An 18,163-nucleotide genomic window follows, 5' to 3' on the forward strand; every position below is an offset into this window, starting at 1 on the left:
TGCTGAATCTACCACCTGCTGAGCAGTTACACATAGAGCTCAGTCAGTAAGTGAAGACAAGCAATTAAATTGGCCTAATATATATGGTGGCCATAACATCATAAACAAATATCTTTACCAACCCTTCATTTCAACAACAGGGCTACATTCTGCCTAGACTGGAAAATCTATACCTACTCTGTTTAGTCCTAAAATTACCTAATCCATTAATCCTGACATGAGTTCTATAAAAGAACCCCTCTTGAGAATCCTACCTACTCCTGTTGCTGTTTACAGGTCTCTGCCTTTCAGAAAAAAAATATTCATTGGTAGTGCTTGTGATATGGAGGTGGTGAATGCTGATAAGAAGCATGACTAGGCTGTAGAATACAAAAAGATGGAGTGTCTTTGATCTTGAGAAGATAACAGAACTTGCATTTTTAATAAGTTCGAAAGAACAATTACACCAAATAATTCATGTGTTACAGAATTCTATACATCTTTATGTCTTATTTATTTATTTTATTTATTTACATATTTGTATACCACCTTTAGTATTTTTACAAATAACTCAAGGTGGAGAACTTATCTAATGCTCCTTCTTCCTCCTATTTTCTGCACAACAACAAGCCCGTGAGGCACATTAGGCTGAGAAAGGGACTGACTCAAAGCTGGGTTTCATGGCTAAGATGGGACTTGAACTCACAATCTCCTGCTTTCTAGCTTGTTGCCTTAATCACTAGACAAAACCCTAGAGCAATGTAATGCCATAGAACTTGTGATGGAAATTATAATCTAGCATATTTGTGAGATATTATGTTACATTACATTAAGAAAACCAGGTTTATAGTACTGTTGGGTGTATATTCACTCTTTATTGTTTGTGTGCCTCATCCCAAGGTTGGTTAAAAATGGACAGGTCTAGGACAACTCCCTACAGCCAACTCCCCACAGCCAACTCGCCAAGGGACAACTCATCACAGGACAACTCAATGCTATATTAATTGTTTAATTCAGTTACTTTTACTGTTGGTGACTACATTTTTGTTGAAATTATTTTAATTCTTGTATTTTTGGATTTACTTTCTTTATTTTAATATTATTGTTGGCCATGGTTCCATCAAAATTAATTTAACTTTTGGATTTGTTGTATTGTCCCATGCTGAGTTGTCTCGCGACAAATTGTCCCAGGGCGACTTGGCTGTGGCAAGTTATTCCATTCTGAAAAGGGAGATCTGTGAAACATATGCCTTTGTTACTGGGAAGGCTCCAATTTTATGTCATTAAAAAAAAAAGAAGAAGAATTGGAATCTTGCTGTGATGAAGCCTGAGAATTTCCTTTTTAATACCGTTGATTTATTAGAAGAGTAACTAAAAGAAAAGAGACTTCATAACCTGTAATAACTTAGGACGTAATGCCCAATTATAGAAAAGAATTATTAACTGTGTTAGAAATATCTCAATATGAAGTGAAATGAAGTTCTTAAAAAAGAGAGCGAGGATGAATATCAACTTTCAAAGCTCCACTTAGTATTTTTTTTAAAATAAGAGACATAACTGTGAGCAAACGGTGGCCCTCATCTTACAATGGCTTCATTGAATTGGCTTGGATATGAAAATGATTGGTCAGATGTATTTCTCCATGATGGGTTCTCAAATGCTAGAAAGCATAGGATTATGCTTTACTGGCCTCATTATTTATCTTTGTTACCTCTGTCAATCTTCCCTGAATGCAAATTAGGTACATATGAAGAGAAAGCTGAGGTTGGCCTGTTCATCTGAAATTCTGCATGAGACTATTTGTTGCAGGTTGTGGTCATTTCTCCCCCTAAATTTATGAACACAGAGAAAGAATTGCTTGAAACCCCTTTGGACAATGGTAAGCTGTGAGAATATGGGTGGTGGGCAGTGCAAGATAAATCTTGAAAGTGGTTTTCTCTTTCTCCATGTACAAAAACTAGTTTGAGTGTGCATTCATCAAATAAAGTTATACGTACCAGCCAGAGGTGGGTTTCAGCAGGTTCTGACCAGTTCTGGTAGCGGAAATTTTGAGTAGTTCGGAGAACTGGTAGTAAAAATTCTGACTGGCCCTGCCCCCATCTATTCTCTGCCTCCCAAATCCCAGATGATCAGGTGGAAATGGGGACTTTGCAGTAAAGTCCCCTGGATTGGGGAGGGAATGGAGATTTTACAGTATCCTTCTCATGCCATGCCCACCAAGCCACGCCCACCAAGCCATGCCATGCCCACCAAGCCACGCCCACAGAACCAGTGGTAAAAAAAAAAATTGAAACCCACCACTGGTACCAGCACACCTTTGCACATATAAATACAGAGACCACTCATCTCCCAAAGGATTCAAAGTGGCTTACAATATAGAAATGCAGCTACGAGCAAACTATAATAAACTAAAGCAACTAAGTACCACCAGCACCTGGGGAATAAATAGGGTTTAAATATTTTTGTAAAGAACAGGAATTTGGGGACATTCTTTATTTCAGAAGATTTTCCAATGTAGGCAGCCACTGAGAAAACACATCATCAAATTCCATATCATCAAATTTCACCTCTCTCAGGGGTGGGTTCTACTTACCTTTATTACTGGTTCACAATGGGAGCGTGCATGCACTTCTGCTCCTGCGCAGAACCTTCTACGCATGTGCAGATTGTCAATTATGACATCCGGGCGGGTGGGCGGAGCCTCCCACCGCTTTTACTACCGGTTCTAAAGAACCGGACAGAACCAAGAGCAACCCACCACTGACCTGCCTTCATTTAAAGATTCCATGAGATATGCTCAGTCTTGGCAATATAGATCATCTTATACGTCTTATACATGACTGTACCAGATGGGTGGAGAAACCTGATTTTATTTTTTGATGCAGTAAGAAGATGAAGATCACTTGGTCTCTAAGGTCCAAAATACCAGGAACTGTGGGGAAAAAAGTGACTTGCTTAAGAAGAAAAGAAAGTGGAGATGAACCCTGATCGCTTCTTTCTTTTGTCACAGTTTGAGGAAAGTAAGGATTCATGAGAAGTGAAGGGGTTGGTATTGCATCTTCTCAGTAACTCCCTCCACCCTTTATAAAGCTTGCAGTAGAAAAGAAAAAAGAAAGAAAGTGTAAAGTATCAGTTGTCTGGCATATTTTAGGAGAAATTCCCCTCAGGGATACATCATTGATGGAACACTTTAGCAGAAAACAAGCCTCAATAATATGTGGCCAATGAAATCAAATGTAATTCCTGACTCTGTTAGATGGCCTGCCAAATAATTTGCAAACATGTTGATCTGTTGGGGGGGGTGGGGGGAGCTTGTGAAGTCCCTAGCACAAAGTAATTGATAGCCAGAACAGTATGTTTGATTTGATGAATTGAGTAGGCTTCTGGATTGAGCTAGCTGTTCACTGTCTTTCAGGTCATTTTTTTTTCCTAAAAGAAATAGATTTCCTTTGCCCTCACTTAATTACCAAATGTAAGCCACTGGCACTGGTAAATATAAATGTGGCTTTATGAGGCCTGCTAGCACTGGTAATATATGTGGCCTCATGAGGAACTGCAAGTTCACAGTTGTTTGCTCTAGATAGCCAAGATAACAAATTCACTCATCTACACCATCTCACATCCACTTCAACATTTCTTTCTTGTCTTAAGCATCCAGCCAGGATTTTGCATGTCTGAAAAATTGTACTTTGGAAAAGATACAGGTAAGAGCACTGATTTTGTGCTTGCGTTCTTTTGTTCCTGAATATTTGATCTATGAGATCTAACTCTAACCCTAAACTAATTAGAATCTTGAAAATATGTCCATCCATCCATCCATCCATCCATCTATCTATCTGCCAGTATTGGGAAGCGATTAAGGTACTGATCTTTGAGAAGGGAGATTCCTGTTGTAGTCCTTCCTAAGGCATAAAAACAAACTAGATTATTTTTGGTCAGTGGGTCTCAGCCTTAATCTCTCTACTAACCCACACCAGATCAATATGGCAGATTATAATTAACAACTGTGAATGAAGCCTTCTTTATGTGATGGATTGATTTGGGGTGATCATCATCCGCATCCTCATACATCATCAATGCCAAAACTGAACTTACTTCAAATGACAACACATGCCAGCTATAAAAGATTACGGATAAAACTGTAGATCTCTGCATTAGTAGAAGTAGCAAAATCACTCAAACTTGAGTATAAGCAATATGTTAATAAAGCTGCAAAAATCATTCATCAGACTGTTTGATTTTACTGTTAACAAAACCTACTGGGACCACACAGTTAAAAAAGCTTTATAATATGAATTCAAGTTTTTGTGGGGTTTTTAAGTGCAGACTGATAGACACATGAAACATAACACACCAAATTTAAAATTATCAAAAAGAAAAAAAAAACTATGGTTTATCGATGTGGTAAAGCTAGAAAATGGTAGAAAAAAATAACAAAATTTTAAGATTTGTACATTGATTTCAAAAGACTTTAGAAAAAACATCAACTGTACTACCAATATTAATTGAAGCTTTTAGAGTGACACGAAATGAATTCACAGGATATCTGGAAGTTTTAAATCTACCAGACTCAACACCATTTTCAATGGGGGGGAAAAGAACCAGCTAGCTTAGAATTTCCTACACATGAACATTATACCTCTGTGATTCCAAAAATCTCAGTTAAAAACTGAATCACTGGAAAGTATACAGTCTAAACAATATTTGATATTCATTGGCTTTGCCATTCGCTCAGCATTTTCTCACACTTCTTCTATTTTTTTCCCCACACAGAAAAAATTAGAGATTCATGGGTATAGATTGCATAGTTTTTTTAAAGAGCAATCTGCAATTCTTGGATGAATATTTTAGGGCAATGGAGTGGTAAAGTTTTGTATGCAAATAACTTAGGTTCTATTTCCTGCACTTGCACCAGAACTAAGACAGACATCTGCCAATCAGTATCAACAATAATAAGTTAAATGCATCCCAATAAATTGACTCAATATTTAAAAAAAATCCTTTGTACTTCTCATTACTTTCTTAAAGATTTATTTGCTATGTGGGTGTTTGTCACCAAATTTCCTTTGCTGTCTAGGGTGATGTTGCTGCAGAAGTACTGTGCAAGCTCAGGAATTGTTGCCATGGCTATTTAATAATTACAGGATTCTGTAAACACTAACGTTATAAACAATAACTAGGGTACTTTAAAGAGTGTTAGAGGGTAACTTCTATCCAAGTCTTTCCTCAGGTGTCAGAGGAATGTATATATCTCTGAATTGGCTGGAATTTAAAACTTAATAATCTCTCCCAAAATTAATCCTTCCATTAATTTTTGAACCAGTTCCCCAAACCCACTCCCTCTGATCTCTTCCAGATCAAGTTTTCCAAACACTTAGTAGTTTTTTTTGTTTTTCTGTTTTTGATTCCAGAAGAAGACAGGCTGTCTAGTTTTATCTTCTTCTCTGAAAGAGAATCAAAAAGATCCTTCTATAGATGCAGTTTCTTTCCCCAAACCAATTTGCCACGTCTGCACTATGAAATGCATCTTTTGTGTGTTCCGTGGGGCCTCTGTGCCTCGATGGGTTTATGTGTCTCTGGGTTGCTTTTTTGCGCATCAGACAAAGGCTCATTATTCCCTGTCATCTCCCCAGCCATTTTATTCCATGCAGACTGCAGTAGAAGATTCAGCATAGGATGCTTGTTTTCATCAAAAGGAAACCATAAATTGTACATGAGGAAACCAGTGGGAGATGCAATGGGAGAGGTGTAGTGATATACCCAAATTTCCCTCCAGCTAATTTCAATCCTGATTTGAACCATTTATAGCAGTTAAGTTGCACTGCTGCACTTCAAGGGCTCAATATTTTTTTTTACACTTTAAAATATTTTAGTAAATGGTTTTAATCAGGAAGAAGTCAAGAGTGAAGGCTTTTGAAGATAGGATTTTGAAAGTAGCCTCAGCTATGGCATTGTTTTGCTTGGATACCATGCATAGAAGGGAAAAGTCTAGAACTTCCTTCTCAATGGATATATATTGTCTAGGGTTTATGAATGTTATAAACCAAAATATCTGGAGATCATTCATTTTGGGAAGACTTGGTTGTGAACACATCCACCTGGTATATTAGGTTGCTCAAACTGGGATTCTTTTGGTTGTATTTATAGGTATCTTTAGTAAAATTTTGAAAATAAAGATAAAATATTAACAGAAACTTTAGAAGAAATTCTAAACTTTAGAAGACAGAAAAGAAAAAAGAAAAGAAAAGACAAAGACAAAAATGCAGAAAAATAGAAAAAAGAAGAAGCTTCTGATTTTCTTTATAGCAGTTGTAAGTATAGATGTAAATTAACCTCTTACTATATGGCTACAGCATGACTTTTTTAATTTTTTTATTCATTTTAAAATGAGTAATGAAGGAAAATGAAGGGAAAAAAAAGCCCAAAGGAATAAAACACAGCTACATATATTCTCAAAAAAAAAAAAAGCATAACAATTGCTTAAAAATAAGTGAGAAAAATACAACAGAAAAAAAATTAAAAGTATAAAGTATAATATGTCATTACAGCAGTAAACAGTGACAATTCTATATATACTTAGAAAATGCAATGTTATGTAAGAATATGTGTATTTATTTTCCATGCAGTTAAACTTACCATATTTTGTATAAATGAGTCCCATGGTTTATTATACTTGTCCTTAAGGCATTCCTTCATAGGTGGCATGTATAATCAGATCTTCAATCCATTGAGTGAAAGGGGCCATAGATTTATCTTTCCAGTGCTGCAGTATCAGTCTTTTCTCCATGGTAAGGCCATGGAGAATCCATTTACATTATCCAATTGTCAAATTCCATGTGCTAGGTATGTAGTTCAAGTGAATACTCTCTCTGAAAATTTTAGCTTTTATTGCAGTCACATTTATATGGTCCATTACTTTCTCTCCAAACTTAGCAAGTATAGGTCATTGTAAAAACATGTGTTTTAAAAAAGCATTCTTCTTATTAAATCTCTCAACAAAATCCTGTCTTAGACAGTCCTTTTCTATGCAAACATAAGAAACTCTAATAAATACTAAAAATTATAATTTGTACAAGTTATAGTTTAAGCTCTATTGACACTCTTGCAATAGTAATTAAGAGACTCTTCCCATTGTCTAAGCAATATATATGGTTACAGCATGGCTTACATTTTTTCTGTTTTCCTAATCCTCAAAAACATGTACCATAATTTCATTTTTTTGCAGTTTCGCATAAAAAGTTTATAAAGGGTCTCCAATCACTGTTAAATTTAGATAACGTCTTTCTTTGATCAAAATTGTCAATTTGGCTATCTCAGCAAGATAGCTATCTTGCTATAGATAGATAGATAGCTTTGGCTATCTATCATCTTCACCATCCATTCCTCCATTAAAATAATGTAAATTTCAGTCCTTTCAACTACATAGTCTCTTACTCTTCTATTTGTCTATTGTAAGCAACATTTTAGCTCATTTTATCATATTCTTCTTCTATTTCAAAGTTTAATACAAGTTTATATCTTTTAGCAATGCCTTGTTCATCATTTTTACAGTTTTCTTTCAAACTCAGTCTTACAATGCTCAAAAACCAAAAAGTTTTTTTGACAAAAAGTTGTTTTGTCTATTTTAAATTTTAAATCTTTCTAGTGATTAGAAAGTTTCTAATAAGAAGAAAACCACTGACAAATAAAGCCTTCTGCCATCAGATCTTCTCTTGATTTTACAATCCCTTTGACAAAACTCTAATATGTCACAATAAGCTAGCCATTTGTGTTTGTTTACTTGTCATTTCTTATCTATAATAAACTTCTTGTGCTTAAAGCCACTGTTGGGACAAATATCCATCTGGTTCAGTTCCAATCAGGGAGAAAGGACTGAAGACAAAATGGAGGCTAGAGGCTGATTGGAAAGAAAGGTTTATTGATGAAGCAGAATATGGGTGGTTCTGGGCAGCTGACCACATGGAGTTGAGAGTGAGGGGTTTTTATACCTTCTCTTGGGCTTTGCACTTGCTTCCTGTTCCTGTGCAAGAACATGTATTCTGTTGGCTGTTGTCAGACTCCCATGGTGCCATGTAGGGGTTATGTAGAGGTCATAACTGGCTCTATAGGCAAAGTATGAATCCTAGGTGCTTGTCTGAGCTAAGTTTGGTTGACATCTCTGAGGGTGATGCAATAATTCCTATTGTGGTTTTTGGCTCTTGGGTGAGGGCTAATCTGCCTTTATTCAGACTTTGCTGCAGGGAGTAATGGGTTAACAAATCTGCATTTCTAAAGCTGCCCCAGCTCAGTATCTGCTTGGGGGCAGTGAGCTGGGGCTCTGAGTTTCTGTCTCCTTTAAGATTTTTTTATTTCTCTTTTAGGAGAAATATTTTATCCTGCCTTTTTTTAAAAAAATATTCCTCAAAATATTTCATTCTTCTAGGAGAGGGGTGGGTGCTAACTTTCCACAGCTACAAAGCAATTTTCACATACAATCTGTGTTTATATATGTTCCATATTCTCAGTATAGCATATCTAACAAAATGATTTTTGAAATCTGCATTAACCTTATTGTACCATAAACATTCATGCCACCTAAATCTCAAGTCAGGTTCTTCTAGCTCCAAAAGCTTCTATTTCTCAGCAACATCCACTTTTTCATCCAAACTAAAAAACAAGCTGCAAAGATTAATTTCAAATCAGGAAAACCCAATCCTCCTTTGGGGGAGGGGGGCTTTGTGTAATACCTTATGTTTAACTTGTGTGTTTTTTTCCCTCCCTGCCACACAAATTTAGATATATCTTTCGGTCAATGTTTAATTGGTACATTGGTTGTCAAAATGGGTATTTTTGTCTGAAACAAAAAATAACACTCTAATTCATCTTAATCACAGAAATTATATCCAATAATGACAATTGTTATTTCTCCCATCTTAATTTATCTTATAACTTTATTCCATGTCTTGACATTATTATTTTGAAATAACATACAGTTCATATTTGTCATATTAATACTCAAGAATTTTATCTTCTTGATCTTAAAGCCTATTTTATCCATCAATTCTGTTTGGTCTTATATCTTCATATTTTTTAAGATCCTTGTCTTCTTTTGAAGGCTGATAATGCATCAAATTCTTTTGGTTTTCCCATTAATATTTCAATTCCCTTTAAAGGATATTCCAGAACCAGCACCAAATAATTTGCAAAAGTTATTAACATATGTCATTCTTAATTTTTACTCCCACAATCCTAACATCTTGTCCTATGTTTTAACTGATTAGTTTTGCCAATTTGAATGAAAAAGATGGATACATCTGATTGAGCCACGATTTCAAATTTGGAATTATACTTCGGATGTGGGCCAGGGTATTTACTCAACACTCTACCCACTTTTTTTTTTTAAATGGACATTCTGCAAAGCATTGACAGGATTTTGAATTAAATGTACCAAACATGGAGTTATTCCCCTTCCTTCTCTCAGTTCTCTTCAGGGTGTGTTATTTTCAATCGAGTATTGTAAGTATAAGGAGAGGTTTTTCTTCACTGCCTTCCATTCCACATTCACCATGTGTACATTGTGCCACCAGCTCCTATTTTCAGTCAATTATAGATAAGTGCATAGAGGTGAGTTTCTACACTTACATTAATAGCAACACACCAAGCAGCAATCTTGGTTAAGTGTGTATAAGATGCAGCCCGAAATAAAATTCACTATTTTTTTCATTCTTATGCCAAATACACCAGAACCAACCTATCATTCAGTTACATCCTTCCTTCTTCACTTTAGAACCTGTTCTAGAAATTGTGGTTAGTTTAAATTGGTATTCTTATTGTTGGAAAACAAAAATGGTAACAGAGTGAAATAGTTAGACTTTGTGAAATACTGGAGACTTTGTAGAGATGAAGTAAGAAATATATACACACAAAAACACACCCACACCCACATTTCAGGGGCGAAATGTTACAGGTTCAGACTGGTTCGACTGAACCAGTAGCGATGGCGGTGGGTGGTTCGGAAAACCGGTAACGACGTCAGTGCAAGGCTCCGCCCACCCGCCCAGTCATCATTACTTTCTGGTTTTAACCAGGAAGTAACCTGTTTTTTACCCTCTGCGCATACACAGAAGGGTTTGCGCATGCGCAGAGGGTCTGTGCGTGTGCGGCGCATGCACTTCCGAACTGGTAGGGAAGGTAAGTAGATTTCACCCCTGCCACGTATGTATATGTGTGTGTGTGTGTGTGTGTGTATACAATATACATACATACATATACACTTCTTTCTTCATCTCTACAAAGTCTCCAGTAGAACTATTTAACTCTGTTGCCATTTATGTGTGTATTTGTATACGTATATGTACACACACATACAGAGAGAGAGAGAGAGAGAGAGAGGAAAAACCACTTATATCCACTTACTTCAGTTTAGTTTGCTTTCCCCAAAAGTATGTACAGTATTTCGTTTCACAGTTTCAAAACCTCACAGGTCAAATTCTACAGCAGGTCAACTTATCACTGAAATTGCATGAGAACTCAAGACTTCATGTCTTATTGCCTTACTGAACTGAAAAGAAGACGACCATGAATTTAGGGTGAAACCCGCCCCCCCCCAAAAAGAAAAGGAGAAAAAAATTACTCATGCAGGTAAAATTTCTGTGCCATGTCCAGATTCCCTGGCTCATCAGCTAACACTGTGAACTCCAGTTGAAACCAATTCTGGAGATTTTTTTCCCTATCCAATAAATATATATATAAATATATAAATATAAATATATGCATGTTTCAGGTGTATATTTGCATGTGGGTACATTTATGCCAGAAGACACGCTCCAAAACAGGGCTGAACAACAAGGTAATTAAACTTAATTAACTACTTGTTAAAATGAATTTCCTATAAATTAACGCATTCAAAACAGTAATTGATCCACAAACCTCTTATACCAGCCATTCTCATTTGCATACATAACTGATATTTGCACAAAGAAACAGACATGTATATATAGATACACATTTCCTTCTCTATTCACTGAAAAATAAAGAAGCCAAAATCCAAAAAAGAGGTGGTGTTGGAGGAACAGGATGTCAATCTAATAAGTGGATGAGTCAAGAAAAGGAAGGAAGGAAGAAGGAAGGAAGGAAGGAAGGAAGGAAGGAAGGAAGGAAGGAAGGAAGGAAGGAAGGAAGGGAGGGAGGAAAGAACAGAAGGGATGGAGATGAAGTGAAAGGAAGAAGCTAAACTAAATGGAGAAGGAAAGGAAAGAAAGAGGAATCTTGTTGGGATGTTACAAAAAAACCCAGTTAAATTAACCAGACAAGCAGTCTTTCAAACGATGGGCCTATCTTTAAGATGTCATAAAGCTAATCTTCAAGATTTGTCAGCAATGTACCTCCTGCCCATTTCCTTATTTTCACCATCATCTTCTTTTCTTATCACCTCAATTCACAGGTAATTATTTGGTGGGGGGAAAAACCACCCTCTTCCTCCTCCTATCAGAGAAATATGGTACACTTGACACATGCTAGTTGCATTTTGCAGCAGGCATAATTGACACTTTGCTATTGGGACAGCAACATGAATTGTTTAATTGGTAAATTTTAGACAGATTATTTATGCAGCCTATTATTTAGTGCTAATGTTGCGTTGTGCATAACTAATGAATAAGCATGTCTAATGCATTCATAGGTATCTTGTTGGGAAGGCCGTCTTTATCATTTATTGCTGATACCATTTTTCTTTTAACCCACAGCAGAGGCAGTGGTAGCAATTCTGAGACATCTTTCTCATTTTTCCCTCTCAGGAATGTCAGACATAGTTTTTTAAAAATAACAATTTTTCCTTGTCCCCACTCCCCCAGATTTTTTTGGAATATGTCCTTAGTTTCCTCTCTTATTCTTGTCAGAGTCTGGACTTTTTCTGCTTTGTGTATCTCATTTCTGTTTGCGGTCTGTTCATTGCTACCATTACTGTAGGTGATCCTACAGTACAGTTTCTGCTAAAAGATAATAATAAAGATGCCCTCTAATCAAACTCAACTGCTGCTAACAACATGGGCACATCTATAGAAGGGGGACTACCACTGTTTTCTTGCAAGATGTTTTTTATCTCATCTTCCTAGTCCAGCTAACCTTGGTAATCCCTATTCAAAGCACTAACCAGGCCTGGCCCTGCTGACCTTGATAAGCCAAATCAAGGTCATCTAGCAGCTGTTACCCTCTGAGTTGTGTGACCACTCTTAGATCAAAAAGTATTTGCTTTTCAAAAACTAATTCAAAAAACAATTAGCCAAGTAAAGCATCAAAACACTTCGGCAGAAATTCCAGATGCCACTATCATCCATCAATCATTACATCTCTTCTAACTTTACACACCAGTCTGCCATACAGAACAGAACAGAACAGAACAGAACAGAACAGAACAGAACAGAACAGAATAGAATAGAATAGAATAGAATAGAATTCTTTATTGGCCAAGTTTGATTGGACACACAAGGAATTTGTCTTTGGTGCGTTTGCTCTCAGTGTACATAAAAAGAAAAGATACATTCGTTAAGAATCATAAGGTGCGACACTTAATGATAGTCATAGGGTACAAATAAGCAATCAAATCATACTAGGAAACAATCAATATAAATTGTAAGGATACAAGCAACAAAGTTACAGTCATATTGTCGTAAGTGGGAGGAGATGGGTGATAGGAATGATGAGAAGATTAATAGTAATGCAGGCTTAATGAATAGTTTGACAGTGTTGAGAGAATTATTTGTTTAGCAGGGCGATGGTGTTCGGGAAAAAAACTATTCTTGTGCCTAGTTGTTTTGGTGTGCAGTGTTCTATAGCGTCATTTTGAGGGTAGGAGTTGAAACAATTTATGTCCAGGATGCGAGGAGTCTGTAAATATTTTCACAGCCCTCTTCTTGACTTGTGCAGTATACAGGTCTCAATGGAAGGCAGTTTGGTAGTAACTGCCTTCCATTTTTTCTGCCATTCTAATTATCCTCTGAAGTCTGTGTCTGTCTTGTTGGGTTGCAGAACCAAACCAGACCAGAGCAGTTATCACATGATATCATAATCCATTCCAATTTCTCTTCCCCTGGGTAAGGCACAAGCATTCTACCATGAAATTTCATTGCCACTTATTCTGTGAGTTCATTGCATTGTCCCCACGTCCTGAAAACATCCTCCCTCCCCCCCCCACCATTCTATGTGAATGGACTTTTAAAACTATTTTGTTGTTCTTTTCTTGAAAGGATGCTTATAATATCTATGAAGATTCTCAGTCATCCATCCAGAACATAGTTTCCAAAGGTGCTTTTCAAAAAGCAACTAGCTTTTCTTTGTTTTTTTGCTTGAAGACATATCGCTTCTCATCCAAGAAGCTTCTGAACTGAAAAAGCTTCTTGGATGAGAAGTGAAACATCTTCAAGGGGAAAAAAACAAACAAGTCCAGTTGCCTTTTCAAAAGCATCTCTGCGATACTTTTTCTTTATTATTTTGGGGCTCTTTGGTTTTTGAACTTCCTTTAAGGACTTGTGGAGTAGCTTTATTATTTTCAATAATTATTTTCCTAAGTTTTATGGTAATAGGTAGCACTTGAGTGTATTGTGTTTTCTCTGGGGTTAATATTTTAATTTGCTAATGGCCTCATGGAAGGTGATTTTAAAGTTTTCATGGAAACATAAAAGTCTTTGATTTCTTATGGCTCCCAAGAAATAGGATAGAGAACTCTAGGTGCACGTGCTATTAGTGGGCTGAAATGCTGCTGGGAAATGTAAGCGAGGAGGACAAGTAGTTGGCTCTAACGATCAATAAACATGAGGAACATTTGCAAAGTTCAGAAAACAGCTGAGGGCTTTTGCTACTGGAGAAAGGCTCCACATAACAAGATGGAATTGGGGGCATGTTAATTAATCTGGTGATAGTATCTAGAATAGGGGTGTCAAACTCGCAGCCCATGGGCCAGATGCGTCATGTGCTGGCCACGCCCACTCCTGGTTTAGCAAGGGGGGGAGTGGTGATATATCACATGATGACGATGTGATGACATGAGTTTGACACCTGTGATCTAGAAGATACAACTTTCATTCCTTGTACACAAAATGTACTCTGACCACTATTCATCTGGAACTCATTTCTCCTGTCAACATCTCTTCTTAAATTAGATACTTTAGCAGGAGAGCCATGTAAGTTTTTGGTAGCCCAAATTAGAATCTGATAGCACCTTTTGAGACTAACATGTATTATTAATAACCCATCAACATTGAGTTCCTTTTGCTTCCTTGATTCTCTATGGATGTATAGATGAGATGCTTCTTGTTTATACACAGTGTACTTATGAATAGAATCTTTGGTGCAGATCTGAACATGCTTGGTTTGTGACTATTTTACAAGCTGCAATTTTGGGTCTGTCCTTTGTTATCTTATCCTTTTATTGCCCCCTTTTCCTTCAGCAACAATAAACTATTAGTCGGAAAAAGAATATAAAAATAACTAACCCAGTGGAATTCTGTCTGTAGTCCCTTGGATGATTCTAATGAAAATGCATACGAATATTTAAATGACATTCTTGACATATTTAAATACATGTCATTGATACATAAATAACATGTATGATACTCCATACAACATTACTGTATGCAGAATTTTTTTTAATATACTTATTAGTAAACAGGTTTTATTTTTTCTTCCTAGCATTCTTCCACAAGTGCAGGGCCTGTGTTTTTTTTTTTTTTTTTTTTTTTTAAGTGTTTTATTGTAAGAAGTTATAATAATACAATTTTTTCTCCATCCGGTTACATAGTATGGAAAAGGAAATAAATGCAAATTACATATTGAACATAAGTGAGTGATTTTTCCAGCCCAGATACATAGTAGTGCATAGCAGTAAATAAAGAAAAAGTGGAGAATTGTGTTCTCATTTCATTTAGGTCGTATATTATATATCTATAATAATCTTCTACTATACATTAATGAATACATAGATTTTTGTCTCCTACTTATCCGAGTATCCTCTCCTTGCCATCTTATCTTTCCTACCATCCTCTCTACATCTTCTCTTACTATTCCGTTTTACTATTTCTTGTTCTGGTCTCTTCCCTTTTTATTTCAATTGAAATTGAAATTGAAATTGGCCTGTGTTTTTTTTTTAATCAACAAAGTATTGGTCCATTGGTTGTGATAGGAACTGACAAATCAGCTTTCGCCTGAGACCGATGTCACAAGCTAAGAAAGAGTGCTTGGCCCCAAATCCCAACTTTCATCTAGGTGGGATTAGAACTCAAGAGTCTCCTGGTTTCTAGCCTGGTGCCTTAATCACTAGACTAGACCAAATTGGCTCTCACTTCTTAATAAACAGATATATAAAATAAAACCTGTCATCGTTTTTTATTTATTTAGGGTATGGCAAATACATGGACTTTCAAATGTTCAAATGTTAATGTCCAGTTCACCCAGCCATTCAAGGACAGGGTGGTCTATGTTTAAAAAATTACATTGGGCCAGTGTAAGCTCTTGATGGACATTTGGACACAATGTGATGGATATTTTGTCACGGAGCACCACAGTCACACTGAGGGTAGAGACAAGACCCCACTTAAACAATGAGTCCTGGCAGTGCCCTCTCTGGCACTCGCTCAACAGCTGTCTAACAACTTAGACATCAAGACACAGTGGAAAGGCAAATGGGCTGCTGAACGCCCAGATACAGGCAGTTACGTAGATGACACTATAAAAAAGGTGCCAGGTTTTGATCTTCCTCATCAGCATTGGTCAACCTGTTATCAGATTTTAAATTATTCATTTCCGGCAGAGTTATCTTCCTCAAGAGGTTGGTTTCAGATAAAAGGGGGAGGGGGGGGCTGAGCATGAATCTTTCAGGTACCTGGTTAGCTTTCAATTTATAAGCATCAGGTCAAAACCCATTTTTGGTTTTCCTTTTCACCTTTTTACTTTCCCTCCTCCTCCTTCCTTTATGAATGAAACTTTTTTTTAAAAAAAGAAAGAATGAGAATTCCCTCCACTCCTCCCCACCCTGTTTCTAGGTATATAAGCCAATCATAACAGGAGATGTCCCCTAATTTATTTTGATAGATCTCAAAAAGACTTGAAAAAAGACTTGATTAGTACTTAGATGGGAAATATCAGTGTTGTAGGTCAGATTAGGAGGTTTTGTAAAAAAAAAAAAAAAAATCGGAAAGAAGGCAATAGCAAATTATTTATTTTTGCCAAAATAATTGCATAGATATTATCCCCACTTCAAGGAAGTCCAGATTAAAAAGCACAATCCATGAATACTAACACTACCTTTATGTAAGATTAAAGGTAAAGGTTCCCCTCACACATATGTGCTAGTCATTCCCGATTCTAGGGGGCGGTGCTCATCTCCATTTCAAAGCCGAAGAGTCAGTGCTGTCCGAAGAGGTCTCCATGGTCATGTGGCCATCATGACTAAATGCCAAAGGCGCACAGAATGCTGTTACCTTCCCACCAAAAGTGGTCTCTATTTTTCTACTTGCATTTTTTATTTGCTTTCGAACTGCTAGGTTGATGGACGCTGGGACAAATAATGGAAGCTCACCCCATTATGGGGCACTAGGGATTCAAACCGCTGAACTGCCGATCGACAAGCTCAGCATCTTAGCCACTGAGCCACCGCGTCCCAAGTTATGTAAGATTACAGTAACTGAATCTTGAAAATTTGAAATTATTTCTTCTCTCTTTCACTTTCCAGAAAACTAGGGATGGTCCCTTCTGAGACACCTTTTGTGCCCCTCTTCTTCTGCAGGCTGAGACATAGGTAGTCCTCAACTTACAACCATAATGAAGCATGCTCTTTACAATCATAACTTGTGATAGTCATAAAATTGGTCACCCACGTGAGACTAAGCCAATTTTATTACTTGCTTTGTGATGGTTATTAAGTGAATGCTGCAGTCGTTAAGCAAACCAATTCTTCTCTATGGACTGGTTTTGCCAAAAACTGGAAGTAAATGCTGGTTTTCAGCAAAACCAACATAAAACACAGTTACTGCAAATGGTTACAAATGCAGGCATGTTGCAAGCACCAAAATGTGGTCAATTAACTGCAGGAGGAGTGGTCAGACTATCGGTGCTTCAGAACTGGATCGTAACTACCCCAGAAAGCTCCATTATAACTTTGAGGAACATCAAGACTACCTGTACTTTTGGCATGATGGTTGTCTAATCTTTGGCTCTTCCTCCTGTCTCCCAAGGTCATTCCCACAGACTGTAGCAAATGACCAGGCTGAGTCCTAGAGTGTGGTCAAGTGTGTTATCAGTTTGGAGTCCCTTCATGCCTACAAAAGATCTAAATTCCTTGAATTCTATTGAATTCAAGGAAGAGAAGGTCAAATTATTCTTTAAAGCACCAGAGAGCAGGACAAGAAACAATGTATGGAAACTAAAGGAAGAGAGAAGCAAGTTAAAGGAGTTAAAGGAGAAACTGCCTAACAGTGAGGACAATTAACCAGTGGAACACCTTGCCTTCAGAAATTGTGGCACTCCATCACTGGATATTTTTAACAAGAGTCTAGGCAGTCACTTATCTGAAATAGTATAGGTTCTCCTGCTTGAGCAGGGCACTGGACTAGAAGACTCCCAAAGTCCCTTCCAGCTCATTCATTCATTCTATTCTATTCTTATCTATTGCCAATTTCCCTTGACTTTTAGTCATTAGGATTCTTGTTTAGAAGTATCAATCAAGGAATAAACTTGTACTCATTTTGGATCTAACCCTAGCTCTCAATTTCTTCTGCCTGACATAGACCATTACAGATACTATATATACCCATGTAGTCACCAGGAGTTGAGCTCAGCTCTAGGGTGACTTCTAACCTCACAGGATACTACAAGGCTAAGTGGATATCATTTCATACTAAAAAAAAAATAATTAAATATCTTTATAGGCACAGCACATCTCGGCAATACAGAAATCTTACATTCAAGAAAGAACACATCTCCTTTTTGAAAGTAAATAGTTATTTTCAGTCCCCACTGTCTATCTTTATTTTTATTTTTTACTGTTGATTCTCCTGGGGTGTTTAGAACAATTTTGAATCTCCTGGGATAATTCCATCAGACCAAACACTCAATTATCATTGGAGATGTGGCAACTTCTTCCACTTGGCATGTGGCATGGTGCTCAAAGGATGCTGTTTCTTGAGCAAAGAGGTGGAAGGTTAATGGGGAAAAA

This window comes from Pituophis catenifer, unplaced genomic scaffold (genome assembly GCF_029215685.1).
Source record: "Pituophis catenifer annectens isolate HBS135680 unplaced genomic scaffold, rPitCat1.0.hap2 SCAF_2, whole genome shotgun sequence".
In the NCBI taxonomy this organism is placed as follows: domain Eukaryota; kingdom Metazoa; phylum Chordata; class Lepidosauria; order Squamata; family Colubridae; genus Pituophis; species Pituophis catenifer.